Source organism: Dendrobates tinctorius, unplaced genomic scaffold (assembly GCF_039654945.1).
Source record: "Dendrobates tinctorius isolate UK_male_01 unplaced genomic scaffold, ASM3965494v1 ptg000040l, whole genome shotgun sequence".
In the NCBI taxonomy this organism is placed as follows: domain Eukaryota; kingdom Metazoa; phylum Chordata; class Amphibia; order Anura; family Dendrobatidae; genus Dendrobates; species Dendrobates tinctorius.
The window spans coordinates 30,222,879-30,239,811 of NW_027361708.1; the positions used below are offsets into that span (position 1 = coordinate 30,222,879).

The following is a 16,933-nucleotide window of genomic DNA, read 5'->3' on the forward strand; positions in this document are numbered from 1 at the left end:
CACACAGGGGGAGATCTGTAAGTCCAGGGTAGTGGGCAGGGAGAGCCCAATTAGGATCCTCCTGTCCAACTAGTCTTTAGCACAGTTTCATACTCTGTATCTTTTAAAGTATGTTTTTTCTGAAATGCCGCAGTTTCAGTCATTCCTGGCAAAGATGGTCTGAGAGGGTGAAGCCATGGTGGACAGCAAGTATAAGCTGTCAGGTTCACTTTAGTAGCACTACATTTAGGGCATTGTACAGTAAATAAAGGTGAATAAAGTTCATATGTAAAAAATGGTATTTTGTTTTCAATTAAATATACTAGATGGACAGTTAATAAGAGAGTAAATTTCACAATTGACATCCCATTGTTTCTTTCAGCGTTGTAGCAGAATTTAGTAAAACAACAGACATGCGGATTTTTTAAATCTTTTTTAGTCTACTTATTTGATAGATTTGGGATTTTAAAGTCCCTCAATGAGATTTTCTATTATTATTTATACTGCTTTTTGTCTCTTCTCTTTTTATGGGATGCGGTTTATTTTTGAGCTTATCCTTTGAGATAAAAGGTGAATATTACATTTTCATTACTGTTACTATTTATGGTTTGGAAACTATGAAGTAGTTGCAGATTTACTTCTCGAAAGTGTTAAAACCCAAGAAAGAGGACCCTTGGGTTCCTAATCATATCTAGCTTGATTTGTACAAGCATTAAGATACTGCCAAGCTTAGAAAATAGTCTATTTCATATATTGAACTCTCAGAGCTACTATTAAGGTTTTTGTTATAGGTTTTCATATGCCATTTTTCATCTTACCGCATACCTCATTTTAGCACCACTACAATAGTCAATAATATTCATCTATGAAGTTGAACTTTCATTTGGAGTTTTTTTCTACAAACAATTTTCTATGTTCAGTATTTATTTCCTTAATGTATATACGGTAGCTTTTTACATTTTCCCATATCATATTAAAATTGTACTTTCCTTTCTAAACTTTTTATGCAGAAGTCAGTGTAATAAATTTGTGTTTTTAGTGCAATATAGTTAAGTCTGTCATTTGGTTTTCCATAGTATGGATGGTAGGTTTACTAAAACTAAAATATCAGTCAAAATATGTAAAAATATATATGTATTCCATTAGCCAATAGGTGATGCCTATCTGCTATACATTTTGTCATTGTTGGTTGCATAATTGCTTTTAAGCTCGGCTCGCAGAGTCATTCACACATCTGATTTCAATGTACAGGGTGGGCCATTTATATGAATACAACCAAATAAAATGGGAATGGTTGGTGATATCAACTTCCTGTTTGTGGCACAGTAGTATATGGGAGAGGGGAAACTTTTCAAGATGGGTGGTGACCATTATGGCCATTTTGAAGTCGGCCATTTTGGATCCAATTTTATTTTTTTCAATGGGAAGAGGGTCATGTGACACGTCAATCCTATTGAGAATTTCACAAGAAAAACAATGGTGTGCTTGGTTTTAGCATAACTTTATTCTTTCATGAGCTATTTACAAGTTTATGACCACTTAAGTGTTCAAAGTGCTGCCCATTGTGTTGGATTGTCAATGCAACCCTCTTCTCCCACTCTTGACACACTGATAGCAACACCGCAGAAGAAATGCTAGTCTACGGGGGTCAGATTCCTTGTAGGAATGCTCGGACCTGACACGCATAATGGTTAGTCGTTGGATAAAGCCATTCATTGTCAAACTACAGTGTTTTGTCTTTTCTCTAATAGACATGCCTTTTCTGGGCAGCTGCGGGCTGCTGTTTTTATGCTGGGGGGGCAATGTCCATGGCCCCTTACCAGCCTGAGAATACCAGCCCTCAGCTGTCTGCTTTAGCAAGGTTGGTTGTCAAAAATGGGGATGACGCCGCACCATTTTCTAAATTATTTATTTAAATAATTAAATAAACAGCATGGGGATTCCTCTATTCTTGATAACTAGCCTTGCTGAAGCTGTCAGCTGAGGGGTGTAGCCCCCAGCTGTGAGTTTTGCCTGGCTAGTTAGGAAAAATACAGGAGAACCCATGACTTTTTTTTTTAATAATTTATTTACAGCGCAGCAGCAGCAGCTGATGAATACTCTTATCCACTACTCCTGCTCTCACTTTAATTAGCAGTAGTGGATGTCAGATGATAGGATCAGTAGTCCCATCAGCAGACACCAGTGACCGAAGGTAAGCTTTTTACCTACGATCACAGCTGAGTGCTCATGCTGTCTTGTGACAGCATGGGAACCACGGCTCTCTGACTGGCGGGGATGATTTCACCGCCAATCAAAAGCGATGTTTGCTACTCTGTCATACACATGACAGCAAGACAAACACCTAGTGTCCAGGCAGCTGAACCCGAACATTAACATAAACTTCATACTCGAACAGTAGTTGTTCGGTACGGACCCCGAACTTTACTGTTCGGGTTGGCCCATATCTACCTATTAACTAGTTTTTGACCACCCAGAGATGATAAACAACTGGGTGATCCACGTATTACTTTGCAGCAACATTCTAAATCATCACTGCATAGTAGAGCACCTGCTGGAGAGGACAGCTGGCTGTCAGATAGATTCAGGCTACTTATTTAGAAACTCTATGTATACAGCAATAGGAAGCACTAAAAGCTCTTCCTCCTCCAGGCCAAGCTATCATGTGATTGCTGAATTAGGAAGGGTGCATGAGATGTTGAGTTCTAGGAGGCTTAGTCAGATCTCCTATGCAGGCAGGAGGCGGAAACTGCAGTAACTGGAACTCATATATTAGCCCCAGTTACACGAGAAATCAGATGAAAAAGAATATTTGAATGTTTTATGCCCCTCAAGGGTCTTTTACACCATTATGGGGAGCAGAAAATGTGACAAATGAAAAAAAATACATAAATAAATGATTAAATAAAAAGGTGAAAAATAAATAAATGAAAGCTTAAGTTAATACAAATCACTGTAGCTAGCTCTACCCTGTTGAAAAAAAATTGCAATCAGATATATAATAAAAAGTTCATGGAAAATGGGAACACATTTTAAAATGTATCACAAAAACTTGGCACTCAAAAGAAAAATTGATTTGACAGTTCCTTTATTGTAAAAGGCATCCAGTTAAATATACTTCTTTTACTTCTTTTAAACGTTTTCGGTCATACAATTGACCTTCATCAGAAACAGAATTTCTTCACAGTTGGTTTTAACTAGAATGAGTTTACAAGAAGACAAGACAGTATGGTTAGTGAACAAATAAGTATATAACAAATATCTGAGCAACAGGATACTGATAATGACCGTATGAACATCATGTAAAGTTTAGACGAAAGGTCGATGACTAGATAAATACTGAAATAGTGAATCCTGAGATAAGGTTCAAGTGAGCTTAGTGAAACTCCACAGGTTCCATGGGCGGTGATAGAGAGTCCGTGCTGTGATGGTATGTAAGGAACATATGTAAAAGACGTGCCCTAGGAGGTTGAAAACAAACAACAAGTGTGACATTAGTCAATAAAGGATACAGTGAGATTCATGGTCGGCTGGTGCTACTGGATGTGCAATGCCACATGAAAGGTAATAGCCGACTGGAATGAGTGCCAAGACAGGTACCTGAGAGGAACTGTAATGGAAAATTCCATATATTATTATTAAAGAACTGCTGTCATAAGTAGGCACTATTCAGTACTGGAAGAACGACGGTGAGTGACTATGGCACATAAACATATTGGGCGATGTTATGTGAATGAGGAAGGAAAAAAAAGTCCAAAACAGTCAATTAATACCTGGGTATATTCATTAATAATGTGGAGAAACAGACGTCTGGGAAGCAGCAGCTACTGAGGATGAAAGGACACTGAGGATGATAAAAAAGAGTATAAATGTGTGTACTGAGATAGGCTGAGGATATGCACGTAATGTGAACTTAATTACCCATTCATGTAGGAAATCACCAGACCCACAGGTTTGACACCTTAGGTTATACAGGGACCGGTAGATCCAATGATTGGTGTGGGTGTCCAGAAATTTGCACTGCAATTGAAACATGTAGAAGGTATGAGTAACCCTGAGGACAAAGGATGTGAGGTGAACACTGTATTATGAAGTGTGAAATCACCTGTAATATATTCAGGAAACTATCCTGTATTGTTTGTGACAGGCATGAATGTCCACAACTGTGTGCTAAAATTGAAAGAGAAGAAAGCATAAGCAAAAAGGCACTAGTTGGTACAATAGTGGTGCCCTAATGTTGTCTGGGAGAGCTAGAGTCACCTGTGATTCTCCAAATGGTCTGTCCTGCCCAGGGAGGCAAGTGTGTCACAGGGAGAGTGACCGCACTGTTCTGGAGAAGCACTAAGGGTGCAGAGGAATAGCGCCGCAAAAAATGAGAAAATGCTGTCAATGTGATAAAATAGAGAACCAGCAAGAAATGAGCTGCATCTCTTAAAAATGTTACCTTGGTCTGTGGCTGGACGCATGTGCTGCTGGTATGAGAGACGCTGTATTGCAGGGAAGTATATCTGGGTATAAGTGGAGAATGATAGCCTATCACGGCCCCAGGAGGGCGGTCACATGATCAGGATGTTAATAATGGGGTGGCGCCTGTGTGATAGACATCTGTCCAAGTAAGAGGAGAAAGAAGGAGGGGGGAGCACATGATGTAACAGGGGGCGGGTAGAGGGCGGCGCTTATGCCCTAGACGTCGATCCCTCTGTGGAAGGAGTAAGAGGAATGTCTCCATGGGAATGCTGTGTAAACCAGCGGTCATGTGACCGGGGGTTGAAATGAGGTGAAGCAGACGCTGTGGACATCAGTGTCCAACATTGTGAAAGAGCAGGGGAGCATGTCCTGTGACCAGGAGGCAGATAGAAGGCAGTGGCAGTGCAATGGAAACTCATGTCACTATGAAAAGGGGAATCAATCTCCTTAGGAATGTCATGTTAATGTTTGCTAAGCCAGGAGTATATGTAGTCAAGCTATTGTGATGAATGTGGGGGCAGAGGATATCTATCTGTGTAAGGGTATGGGTGTGAATGCTGTGAATAAAAGAATGAAATAGGTTGAAATGGATAATAACCAGGTACATGGACTGAAAGTATTGGTGGGGAGACTATATGAGCTACTACTGGAGAAAAAAAAGAAGAAAATCACTACGAAGTTAGATAATTAATAGGAGTAGTGTGGTAGGTAGGTGATAGGTTACCATCGAATAGCCGGACGTGCCCAGTATATGGTGATAAGGTGATTCTAACGATTCTAGAGAAACGTAAAATAGAAGAGTTAGTGACAATCCTGAAATTTGTCAAAATATACACAGATAGACAATTCTGATACTACTCAGCCAATAGTCAAAATAGCCGGTTAAACATGCAGTATGAAAATCACGATTACACTGTTATGTAACCATAAAAAGGCGGCAACATCATAGTCCCTGTTGAGGCCTCTGGATTCCAGAGTTTGTTAAGTAAAAATCCAATATGCCTCTCTTTTCTTCAGTAATTTTACCCTATTAATGCCTCGCCTACTAGCCGCTACCTGTTCCACTACCTGGAACCTCAATTGTGAGATATTATGGTTCTTGTCATGGAAATGGAAAGGAAGTGGGAAATGAGTTTTCTTGGTCCTGATATTAAATTTGTGCTGCGAAATCCGATCTCTGACAGGTTGTGTTGTCTCTCCCACATATGCCAGGCCGCAAGGGCATTTGATGACATATATCACGTATGATGATTCACAGGTATAAAAGCCATTGATTGGTATCCCTTTACCTGATTGAGGGTGAAAGAGTTTTGGGCCCTTTTGAACATTGCTGCACTGGAGGCAACTGAGGCAGGGAAAAGTGCCTAATCGGGGTGTGCGGAGAAATGTTTGTTTGGGGACTACAATTCTGGACCCTAGATCTGCTCTCACAAGTTTGTCTCTAATGTTTCGGGGGCGGCGATAACAAGGAAGATAGGGGACCTGAAATTCAGGGATGTTGGGATAACTGCGAGTTAACAAGTTCCAGTGCCGTCTGATAACAGACTGTGCCAGTTGTGAGAAGGTATGCGTTTCGTGGTATCATTCCTCCTAATTGAACTAGTGTTATTTTTCGCTTTTGTTAGGACTGTCATTGGGTAACCCCTATCTATGAACTTAGTCTCCATCTCAGATTTTCTCAAATTCCTAGTGGTAGTATCTGAGACAATTCTATCAACTCTGCTGAACTGTGATATTGGAATTGAGTTTTTAATTGCCGGTGGATGGCAACTGTTGAAATGTAGTAAACTATTTCTGTCGGTTGGTTTGGTGAAGAGGTCTATGCTCAAAGAACCCCGTGTATCCTTGCAGATCAGGGTGTCCAGGAAATTGATTTGTGCCGAATTATACTGCAGGGTAAATTTTAGCTCCGGCCAGATGCCATTTATGTGTTCATCGAATTGAATCAAAGTTTCAAGGGGACCATTCCAGAGGCAAAAAATATCGTCTATAAATCTCCGCCACGTCAAGGCATGTTGACCAAAGAGAGGGTGATTATAGACAAAATCGTCCTCGAAAACCGCCATATAGGCTACAGCAAAAGGGGCGCTACGTTCACCCCCATCGCTGTGCCCTGTTGTTGAACGTACCAAGTATCCTCGAACAGGAAATAATTTTCCTTAAGGACTAGTTCCAAAAGGTCCCCACAAAAGTGTCTAACTTGGTAATCTATGCCTGCTTGCTGTAGAAGTCTGTCAGTGGCCGCCATACCCTTTTCATGGGTAATAGATGTATACAGACTTTGTATATCCCAAGTTACCAATAGAGTAGAGGGAGATATATGATCCAATGATTGTATCATTTGGATGAATTCGCCAGTGTCTAAAAGAAATGGCTTGTTTTTTTTTTACTATTGGTGTGAGGATCCTCTCTAATACGATGGATAGTGGTGATAAGATGGAATCCATGAGTGATACAATTGGTCTACCTGGAGGTTTGTGAAGTCTTTTGTGTATTTTTGGTAAAATATAAAAGACGGGCGTGGTGGGGTCGGTTTTGATGAGATAATCGCTTAATTTTTTGTCTATTGTGCCCGCTTGGAAATGGACATCAAGGACAGATTTGATTTTGATCGCCAAATTGTGGACGGGATTGTAAGGAATTACCTTATAAACATCCGTATCGCTGAGCTGTCTAAGACCTCCTCTAAATAGTCTGACCTGTCAATTACTACTGTGGCGCCCCCCTTATCAGCTGGTTTTATGACAAGGGATTTATCTGAGGATAGTTGCTCAAGGGAAAGTTTCTCAGCTTGAGACAAATTTGCCTGTAAATGGAATTTGCCTGTATCGATGTTGCGTATGGTCTGGGATATGTCTCGTTCGACCAAAGAAATAAATGTCTCGATGGGTGGGTTGTCTTTAGGTGGCATAAAGGTACTAGGTACCTTGAGGTTCAGCTCTTGGAACTGGAGGAGTGTTTGGGAAGTTTGTGATGGAATGATATGCTCCAAAGGTTTTTTCGAAAAATGGGCACGTAGCCGTAGATTACGAAAAAAATGTTATAAATCCATACTAAGTTCAAATGAATTGAATTTGTAAGTGGGGCAGAACGACAAACCCTTTTGTAAAACAGAGACCTGATTTGCTGACAAATTCCTAGAAGAAATATTAATTACCAAGGGGGTGGGGGTTGTACCTGTGATCTCGTCGAGATCTGGCCTCTGGAGTCCCCGGCGGCATTGCCCCCCCCTGCGCGTCTTCCTCTTGAGCGACCACGGCCTAAAAAAGATGCAGAATGGCCAGTAGATGTGGAAGAAGTACCAGGTCGGCTGTCCCCAGAGCCTGAAGAGCTTTGTGACGTGCGGTGTCTTGTATAGCGTTGGTTGTCCCGCCAGAGGTACACACGATTTTGTAAATAATCCTCGGCATCATTTTAAAATGTAATTTAGTGGTCCTTTGTGTTTTTTAAAAAAATGGGAAAAACACACGTATTTCTTTTATTTATTTTTTATGTATTTACCATATTTATTTTAAAAAAGAGGGTATTTAAATAACATATGAACAAGGCCCAATGAATCATGAAAAAATGAAAAAATTATTTGAACATTTAAATGAGAAAAACGTTATAGTTCTCTAAATTGCATGTGCACACATGGTCAAACTTGTTGGTATCCCTCATTTAATGATAGAAAAACCCCAAAATTGTCACAGAAATAACTTGAATCTGACAAAAGTAATAGTAAGTAAAAAAAAAATGTATGAAAATGAACAAATGAAAGCCAGACATTGCTTTTCAACCATGCTTCCACAGAATTTAAAAAAAAAAAAAAAGCTCATGAAATAGGTCTGGATAGAAATGATGGTACCCTTAACTTAATATTTTGTTGCACAACCTTTTGAGGCAATCACTGCAATCAAATGATACCTTTAACTGTCAATGAGACTTCTGCACCTCTCGACAGGTATTTTGACCCACTCCTCAAGAACAAACTGCTCCAGTTGTCTTGTGTTTGAAGGTTGCCTTTTCCAGATGACATGTTTCAGCTCTTTCCAAAGATGCTCATTATTATTTAGGTCAGGGCTCATAGAAAGCCACTTCAGAATAGTCCAATGTTTTCTTCTTAGCCATTCTTGGGTGTTTTTGTGTTTTTAGCTGTGTGTTTTGGGTCATTATCCTGTTGCAAGACCCATGACCTACGACTGAGACCAAGCTTTCTGACACTGCGCATCACATTTCTCTCTAGAATCCCTTGATAGTCTTGAGATTTCATTGTACCCTGCACAGATTCTAGACACCCTGTGCCAGATACAGCAAAGAAGACCCAGAACATAGCAGAGCCTCCATCATGTTTCACAGTAGGGACAGTGGTCTTTTCTTGATATGCTTCATTTTTCCAAATACCAGAAAATAAATAAGAGCAGCTCCTCACAAGTTGGTGAATTTGCATCACATTTATTCCACCTCCAGTTGTGATGTTTCAATCAAAAGAGATCTTTATCAAGCACAATACACATTGCAATAACCTCACTTAATTATAGGGTGGGTCATGTATATGGATACACCTAAATAAAATGGGAATGGTTGGTGATATCAACTTACTGCTTGTGGCACGTTATTATATGGGAGGGGAAAACTATTCAATATGGGTGGTGACCATGGCGGCCACGGCCTAATTAACAGCAACCAATCATAAACATACATGCACAATTGTAAAAATAAATCACAAATTCTATGTTTTAAAATGCCCCAATGACAAATGAGTTGGAAGAGCACCTTTCTAGCCCTCAAATCACCCCCTTCAAATTCTCACCTGCCAGAAGTGTAGCCTACTGGCCCTTTTAGAAGAAAAGGTGCAGAGTCCAGAAGAAAGAATTGCAACTTTGCAACTCAAAGAAAATGAATACTTCCTAGACAGAACAGAAGCATCTCTACTGGTGAAGGTGAGGAAAGTGTCAGAGAACCTCCTAAAGCAGACAAGTGGAAGCATGTGACCAAAAGAAGCAAGAAGATGATGGAGACATCACCAAACACACAACTGAGAAACCGATACCAAGGCCTTGTGGAAGACGAAGTTGGCACACCTAAGGATGAGGCACTACCAGCAAGCAAAGAAGAAAAGGGCACACAGCAACACCCAGAAGTAACAACAAAAAGTACAGCCACAAAGCAAAGAAGATTGGTAGTGGTGGGAGACTCACTACTGAGAGGCACAGAAGCAGCCATCTGCAGACTGGACATAACCACAAGAGAAGTATGCTGCCTCCCAGGTGCGAAGATCAAGGATGTGACTGATAGGACACCAAAGCTCATCCGTTCCAAGGATGTCCACCCATTTCTTCTGATACACCTTGGCACAAATGACACGGCAAAGAATGACCTACCGACAATTTGCAAAGACTTTGAAGATCGGGGAAGAAAGTAAAGGAACTGGATGCACAGGTAGTTTTTTCTTCTATCCCTCCAGTAGATGGGCATGGCACCAGGAGATGGAACAGCATCCTTGATGCGAAAAACTGGCTAAGGCGATGGTGCAGTCAACAAGGATTCAAATTATTGGACAACGGTGTGAATTACCTGTATGATGGACTCCTCATCAGAGACAGACTATACTCTAACAAACCTGGGAAACACATTCACCAGAACACTCGCTACACTTATCAGGAGGGCGCTAAACTGGAAGAAGAGGGGACATGAAGAAAAACGTAAGACATTAACAAGAAGCCAGAAAATATGCTGATTAAGGATATGAGGTGCTGCAAAGAAGGCCCAAGACAACATACTCAGAAGGGAAGTAAGAAAAATTCTAAAACAATACACAGGGGAGGAGATTGGAACAAAACAGGGTTACAGGGTTACAGTCTGTTTAGAAAGGATCATAAAAATTGGAGAGCAAGCGGGGATTGTCCTTATGTAAAGTCTTGTCTAAAGTCTCCTTTAAGGGAGGATATTAGCAAAGGAAATGAGGATGTGAAGTCCATATGGGTCAAAATACATGGATGGAAAAATTGTAACAAAATTCTCATTGGGTCTGTTACAAACCCCCAAATATAACAGAAATCATGGAAAGTTTACTACTAAGGCAGATAGATGAAGCTGCAACCCATAATAAGGTCCTTGTTATGGTGGACTTTCACTTCTCGGATACTAAATGGGAAACAGAGACCTGCGAAAACTCATAAAGGCAACAGGTTTCTCTTAATAACCAAGAAAAGTTATCTTTCACAATTAGTGCAGAATCCAACCAGAGGAGCAGCACTTTTAGACCTAATACTATGTAATAGACCTGACAGAATAACAAATCTGCAGGTCGTCGGGCATTTAGGAAATAGCGACCACAATATTGTACAGTTCACTTGTCACAAAAACACTGAACTTTAGGAAGGCAAAGTTTGACCAGCTTAGAGATGCCCTTAATCTGGTTGACTGGGACAATGTCCTCAGAAATAAGAATCTAGATAATAAATGGGTAATGTTTAAGAAGATCCTAAATAGGCACTGTAAGCGGTTTATACCTTGTGAGTATAAAAGGACAAGAAATAGGAAAAACCCAATATGGCTAAACAAAGGATTAAGAGGGGCAATTAACAGTAAAAAAAAAAAAAAACATTTACGCTACTAAAGCAGGATGGCACCATTGAAGCTCTAAAAAACTATAGGAAGAAAAATACTTTATCTAAAAAAACTAATTAAAGCTGCCAAAAAGGAAACAGAGGAGCACATTGCTAAGGAGAGTAAAACTAATCCCAAACTCTTCTTCAAATATATCAATAGTAAAAGAATCAAGAGTGAAAGTGTAGGCCCCTTAAAAAATTGTGAGGAAAAAATGGTTGTAGATGACGAGGAAAAAGCTAATATATTAAACACCTTCTTCTTCACAGTATTCACTGTGGAAAATAAAATGCTAGGTGAAATGCCGAGAGACAAAGAAAACCCTATATCAACGGTCACCAATCTAAACCAAGAAGAGGTGCGAAACTGGCTAAATAAGATTACAATAGATAAATCTCCGGGTCCGGATGGCATACACCCACGAGTACTAAGAGAACTAAGTAATGTAATAGACAAACCATTATTTCTTATATTTAGGGACTCAATAGTGGCAGGGTCTGTTCCACAGGACTGGCGCATAGCAAATGTGGTACCAACATTCAAAAAGGGCTCTAAAAGTGAAACTGAAAATTAAAGGCCAGTAATTCTCTAACTGGGTTGCTGTAACCAGTGGGGTACCGCAGGGTTCGGTGTTGGGACATATTCTCTTCAACATATTTATTAATTATCTGGTAGATGGTTTACACATTAAAATATCGATATTTGCAGATGATACAAAACTATGTAAAGCAGTCAATACAAGAGAAGATAGTATTCTGCTACAGATGGATATGGATAAGTTGGAAACTTGGGCTGAAAGGTGGCAGATGCGGTTTAACAATGTAAGGTTATACAAAATGCGAAGAAGGAATCAATATCACCATTACACACTGAACGAGAAACAACTGGGTAAATCTGACAAGGAGAAGGACTTGGGAATCCTAGTTAATGATAAACTAACATTGAGCAGCCAGTGCCAGGCAGCAGCTGCCAAGACAAACAGGATTATGGGGTGCAGTAAAAGAGATCTGGATATACATGATGAGAGCATTATACTTCTTCTGTACAAATCCATGGTTACACCGAACATGGAGTACTGTGCACAGTTTTGGGCACCGGTGCTCAGGAAGGATATAATGGAACTAAAGCGAGTAAAATGAGGGCAACAAAATTAAGAAAGCGGATGGGGGAACTACAATACCCAGAGAGTTTAGCAAAATTAGGATTATTTAGTTTAGAGAAAAGACGACTGAAGGGTGATCTAATAACCATGTATAAGTATATAAGTGAACAATACAAATATCTCTCTGAGGATTTGTTTATACCAAGGAATGTGATGGTCACCAGGGGACATTTTCTGCGTTTGGAGGAGAGAAGGTTTTTCCACCAACATAGAAGAGGATTCTTCACTGTTAGGGCAGTGAGAAACTGGAATTCCTTGCCCCAGGAGGTGGTGATGGCGAACTCAGTCGAGGGGTTCAAGAGAAATTTCAAAAACTGACCGTCACATCCAAGCATAAGCATAGTGCGAACAGGTGCTTAACCTAGAGTCACCAACTCATATACATTCAAGCAAAAAAGGAAGCACACTGTAGCCCCAAACCATGCAAACATGAAAAATGAATAATGAATTGCATTACTGCATTAGAAGTATGAAAAATTGAGAAAGTTTAACGCATAAAATGGCCAAGTTATGTGTACCTGGAAGCCACGTTAAGGCATTTCTCGTTTTCCAGGTCCCTATTCTATGCCAATCCTCACTAAGACTATAGTCTCCATCTGAATGGGAACCTATCAAAAATCCTCTGTTAGGACTGAAGTCTATATCTCTGTGGAGGGGAAATGGCCCTGGTTTGATTAAAAACGCCTGCAGCTAACAGGTGGAGTGCTCAGTCAGAAGGTATAAGAATACAAATCTCAAAAACTGACCATCACATCAAAGCATAAGCATAGTGTGAACAGGTGCTTAACCTAGAGTCACCAACTAATATACATTCAAGCAAAAAAGGAAGCACAATGTAGCGCCAAACCATGCAAACATGAAAAATGAATAATGAATTGCATTACTGCATTAGAAGTATGAAAAATTGAGAAAGTTTAGCGCATAAAATGGCCAAGTTATGTGTACCTGGAAGCCACGTTAAGGCATTTCTCATTTTCCAGGTCCCTATTGTCATGATCCAGGGTAGATCTGACAGATTAAATGCACAAGTAACCTTTTTTTGTGTGAGCTGTTTTGCTCAGGGTTGGTTTTGTCCCCGATGGCCAGTATGGTCATTGCACTTGTGCTTAGAGATAGTTTTGCCCCGGTGGCCAGTATGGTCATTGCACTGGTGTTTTTAGAGATAGTTTGCCCCCGGTGGTGGTTAGCATAATTGCACGGGAATCACTAACAGGTGTTTTTGCTCTATAAAGGTGTGTCAGTAGTGCTCACTCACATTGGTGATATTATTATTGTTGGGCTTTCCAACCATCCTGGGTGAAGGAAGGAGCTGGATGGGGAGCTGGTGTAGAGTCCAGGGCGGCTCATTCAGAGTCCTGGAGTGGCAGGCATGGTGTCAGCGAGGAGTTCATGTAAAGCATGGTGGAGTGGCAGCTATGGTGTCAGTGAAGAATTCCTGCAAAGCTTGGTGGAGTGGCAGCTATAGTGTAGATCTGCACTCAGTTTGCTGGACTCTGTTACTAAGAGCTGAACTCAGTTTGCTGGACTCGGTTGCTGGACAGCTGCACCATGGTGTCAGCAAAGAGTTCGTGTAAAGCATGGTGGCATGGCAGCTATGGTGTCAGTGAAGAATTCCTGCAAAGCTTGGTGGAGTGGCAGCTATGGTGTAGAGCTGCACTCAGTTTGCTGGACTCTGTTACTGAGAGCTGCACTCAGTTTGCTGGACTCGGTTGCTGGACAGCTGCACTCCGGTGCTGGACTCTGTTGCTCCAAGGCGGCACTCAGTGCTGGATGCTGTTGCTGTACAGCTGCACCCAGGTGTTGGACACGGTGGAGGAAGATGCACTCAGGTGTTGGTCTCTGTTGCCAAGAGCAAGTGCATCAGAGCAAAGCTATGTGTTTCCCTGTTTGTCACTTTTACTCATGTTGGTGTTAGTGCAGCGGTGGGGCCAGTGCCTGCGCCACCCAGCTCCCTAGCAAGGGATAGGTGTAGGGTGTGCCAGGGCTGCAATTCATTATTCATTTTTCATGTTTGCATGGTTTGGCGCTACATTGTGCTTCCTTTTTTGCTTGAATGTATATGAGTTGGTGACTCTAGGTCAAGCACCTGTTCACACTATGCTTATGCTTGCACTCAGGTGCTGGACTATGTTGCTCCAAGGCGGCACTCAGTGCTGGACGCTGTTGCTGTACAGCTGCACCGATGTGTTGGATACAGTGGAGGAAGATGCACTCAGGTGTTGGTCTCTGTTGCCAAGAGCAAGTGCATCAGAGCAAAGCTAAGTGTTTCCCTGTTTGTCACTTTTCCTCATATTAGTGTTAGAGCAACGGTGGGGCCAGTGCCTGCGCCACCCAGCTCCCTAGCAAGGGATAGGTGTAGGCTGTGCCAGGGCTACAGGTTTCTGAGCGGCACCCGGTGTGGAACCGGCATAGGGAACCTTAGGAGCGTTAGGGACATTGACTCAGGGGAGTGCAGGAGGTCTCCACATTCCCCTTTCCCTATTGCAGGGCCCTCCTATGAAAAATCCTCTGTTAGGACTGAAGTCTATATCTCTGTGGAGGGGAAATGGCCCTGGTTTGATTAAAAACCCCTCCACAGAGATATAGACTTCAGTCCTAACAGATGATTTTTCATAGGTTCCCATTCATATGGAGACTACAGTCTTAGTGAGGATTGGCATAGAATAGGGACCTGGAAAATGAGAAATGTCTTAAGGTGGCTTCCAGGTACACATAACTTGGCCATTTTATGCGCTAAACTTTCTCAATTTTTCATACTTCTAATGCAGTAATGTAATTCATTATCATTTTTCATGTTTGCATGGTTTGGCGCTAGAGTGTGCTTCCTTTTTTGCTTGAATGTATATGAGTTGGTACCTCTAGGTTAAGCACCTGTTCAAACTATGCTTATGCTTGGATGTGATGGTCAGTTTTTGAAATTTGTATTCATTTACCTTCTGACTGAGCACTTCTCCTGTTAGCTGCATGCGTTTTTAATCAAACCAGGGTCATTTCCCCTCCACAGAGAGGAGAGGAGTCCTAACAGAGGATTTTTCATAGGTTCCCATTCAGTTGAAGACTACAGTCTTAGTGACTATTGGCATAGAATAGGGACCTGGAAAACGAGAAATGCCTTAATGTGGCTTCCAGGTACACATAACTTGGCCATTTTATGCGCTAAACTTTCTAAATTTTTCATACTTCTAATGCAGTAATGCAATTCATTATTCATTTTTCATGTTTGCATGGTTTGGCGCTACAGTGTGTTTCCTTTTTTGCTTGAGGGGTTCAAGAGAGGCCTGAATGTCTTCCTAGAGTGTAACAATATTGTATCTCACAGTTATTAGGTTCTTTAGTAGGACATAGATCTGGGGATTTATTCTGATGGAATGTAGGCTGAACTGGATGGACAAATATTTTTTTTTTTGGACTTGCTATGTTACTATGTTCTACTCATCGCGATATTCCACATGAATATCTAAGCCCATGAATTCCACAAAGTCTTTTTAGCAAAACAAAGTTCCAGCCAAAGTGAAACATTCCCATTGTCTTGGTGCTTGCTGCACCAATCATCTTCCAGACCCACTTATGTCATGCCCCACTATGGAATAGAGTAAGGACTAGTAAACACAAGTTTACTATTAGGACTGGGTTGGTTGAACTACCTGTACCTAAGCATTTTAAAGAGTTGGGTCTTACGATTAACCAGTTATGTTTTAGAATTATAGACGATGTCCCTCCAACGAGGCGCGGGGGTGATAGAGTTGCTCTGTTAAAGAAAAGGGAACTTAAATGGATTTTTGAGCTAGAAATGTTAAGACCTAAAGGTATGAACATATCGTTGTTGGTTTAAATAATGTTTTTAGTTAGTTGATGATATCTGTATTCATGTTTATTCTATTTCCTTTTCAATGTATTGTTTTTAACTTACTTTTTAATCTAAACCAGATTTTTCATCTGATGATTGAGGTGCACTATTGGAGAGATGAATGGACATAAAATAATTCATCCCTCTGTCCTTTTTCCCATCCCCCATTATATTCACATGAGGATGTGGCCCTTTAAGAAGTAGCTGTATAGGTACTGTTCTGCTTACAGTGATAATTACATCGCAATAATGTATTGGTATTACAGTTAGACATATAACGTTGAAATAGTTTTGCTATGTAAATGGAGTATATTGTACAAGCAAGAGCATATTTGGATATCCTGTCTTGTAGGTTTGGGTATTTGGATATTTGATTATAATAGATTTTTTGTAATGACCTTATTCTATAAATATACTGAAAGGATGAGAGATTACTCAATATGCTCTGGCATTCTGCATTAAATATGCTATGGGTTGTTTATGAGAACTTGGATGGGACTATTATATACCCTTACTATATCACATATTGCTAGCATTATGATACTGATTTTTGTGTGATATGTGACTGCTAGGTGCTTTGAGCTTATGTTGGTAGGTCCCCAGGATGCTATTGGTCCCCTGTATGATTATAACTCAGTTGGAGACAACATATGGTTAATTTTTGTAAGAGTGTAGATAACTTTTTTAGAATTTGGAGTTACATTATCAAGATGGTGTTAACCCTGCTGGGCTACGTTGTTTGCGTACGCAGTTAACGTTGCACCAATGTTTAACCTACGAATGATGAGCCCATAGTGACCTGAATAGTGGAGTCGATCTGTAACCAATCGGAGGAGGACGCTGGAGCATGTGCAGTACGGGATGTCCGCCGATTGGCATGACATATG

At 40.8% G+C, this 16,933-nt stretch overlaps 1 long non-coding RNA gene across 1 annotated transcript; it reads right to left on the reverse strand.

Moving 5' to 3' along the window:
- Positions 1–3,935: 3,935 nt before the first annotated feature.
- On the reverse strand, positions 3,936–4,553 carry LOC141088761 (uncharacterized). The gene is made up of 3 exons (XR_012232054.1): positions 4,240–4,553; positions 4,085–4,149; positions 3,936–3,999 (listed from the first exon to the last, which is right to left on the reverse strand). It is a non-coding gene; the product is annotated as an uncharacterized lncRNA (long non-coding RNA).
- Positions 4,554–16,933: the final 12,380 nt, after the last annotated feature.